At 39.0% G+C, this 2,043-nt stretch overlaps 1 long non-coding RNA gene across 3 annotated transcripts in view; it reads right to left on the bottom strand.

Annotated features, from left to right (window-relative positions):
* Positions 1–6: 6 nt before the first annotated feature.
* Positions 7–2,043, bottom strand: part of LOC110296674 — a 16,865-nt gene continuing 14,828 nt past the window's right edge. For all 3 annotated transcript variants that reach the window (XR_002378197.2, XR_003836961.1, XR_003836962.1), the window contains exon 4: positions 7–181. This is a non-coding gene — a long non-coding RNA (uncharacterized LOC110296674). The remainder of the gene's footprint in view (positions 182–2,043) is intronic.

Raw genomic sequence — 2,043 nt, 5'->3', positions numbered from 1 at the left:
TGAACACCTGCGACCCCATCATGAATTGTGCAGTCGGAGAGGAAGTTTTGTACGTCCTCAATTGAGCAGGACCAGGGTAGGCCACGGAGTTTGACCACATAGCCTTCACCTCCCTCAGGGCCCAGCATCATGGACACTTGACAGGGCTGATGTCACACAAGCTTGGGCAATTTTTTTGTAGCTGAAAGAAAGAAAGAAAAAACCTACTTTATATAATATTCATTTAATATGAATAGTAAGCATATTCATTAAATTCTGTTCTCCCCATTTCAGTCAGTAAATAATAAAACATTACAAATAGCTAGTTGATAGACATACTTTTTTCAGTTAGGTAGTTTTCTGTGAGTTCCAAGCCAGTCTAGTTTACAAAGTGAGATCCCACAATATAAAGATGAAAGTTAGCAACTTTTAAGTGGACCAAGTTCTAGACCAGATTGGACGGAACTCCCCATCTTTAAAAAGTAAAACTCCAAGGTGGACTGATCAGCCAGGCCTAAAACCACAACAAGAAACAACCAAACCCCAAACAAAAGCCCCCATCTAGTGGCCTTAAAGAAATGTTACCAAATATAATGTGTGCTAAAGCAAAAAGACCAGAGTGGATCATAGTTCCANGGGAAAGCCCTCATCTAACTAATATAGCCAGGTTTAATTGGCATCAAAACAAAGACCCATTCATTACCAGAAAATGCCAAAATAATCAAGACCTTTAAAGCATGGATATTTGGCAGGTAGAAATCAAAAGTACTGGGTAAACAGTTCCAGGTCATCTTCACTAACTGATCACCCAATTTTCCTCCACCCCTAAGACCCACCATAATGGAGAGCTTTTAAGATTCTTTCCCCTGCCCTCCACATGCACACTCAACTACACACTTATAAAAATATATATATAAAAATAGAGGAGCTAGCTAGGCTCAGAGGCTAGAACACACACCTTTAGTCCCAGCACTTGGGAAACAAGAGGCAAGTGGCTCTATATAGCAAGCCCCAGGCCAGGAAGAGCTANATAGTCACACCCTGTCTTAAAACATTAAAAAAAAAAGATAAGACAATGAGAGCCAGGCAAAGCAGTACACACCTGAAACCAACATATGAAGATGTAGAGTTCATGGTCTGCTCTGGCTACCTAGTTAAACCAACCTATACAACAAGAACCTCTCAAACTTTTTTTAAAATTAAAGAAAAACTTTACTCCCACAAATTTAACAATTTGAGAAGGAAANGTGGTATCATTTTGACCCACTATCATTAAGTTTAAAATACTGACAAAACTTACCCCTGTCTATGTGAGATTAGAGATGGCAAGAGTGCCGTCCTGTCCTAACAATATTGTAATAGTTCTAATGGCACGAAAGTAGATACCAACTCGCTTTTAAAAATATTGCAGTTAAAAGTTACCTTACCTATGGCCTGAAGATAAAAATATAGGGCAAGCTCTAAGAGAGTATAGCCTAGTCTTAATATGCATATATAAACAAATATGTACATTGAATTAACTGTAAGTTTCAGACACCTAGTAGTTGCCCTTCCTAAGCTTTTTTTTTTTAAACCAGAGGTCCACTGCTTCAACATAACTAATCTCAGGGTGGTGTCACTATAATTACAGCTCTAGTAATTTTCCTTGCTCACTGAGAATCAGAGCATACGTGTGCCTGCTGGATTAATGGGTTTATGATTATAATCCCAGTCAGGGAGGGGTTTATGTAGCTTCCTTTTCAAAAGCCTGTCCTGTCATCGGCCATGCTTGGTCATACTTTTATGGATGGATGGGTTCTGGTCCCAGATTTAGATCCATCACCCTGTTGGAGATCTACTATTTGCTGTTGAACTCCACTCTCAATAACTCTAGACACTGCTACCAGTAACTTACAAATATCTAGGTAAAAAAGCTCACTGTGGAAACCCAAATTATATCCTGTTTTTCCAATAGCCTTGATCCTTCANCCTCCTCTTCATTCTATAACCCCTTCCAATAAATACTCCATATGCAGTTTTTTACTGTACAGCTGTACCTGAAGAGATGCCTTTAGACTAGAGTTT

Source organism: Mus caroli, chromosome 6 (genome assembly GCF_900094665.2).
Source record: "Mus caroli chromosome 6, CAROLI_EIJ_v1.1, whole genome shotgun sequence".
NCBI lineage: Eukaryota > Metazoa > Chordata > Mammalia > Rodentia > Muridae > Mus > Mus caroli.
The sequence above is the reverse complement of the archived record's forward strand: the minus strand, read 5'-3'. Positions and strand labels throughout refer to the sequence as shown.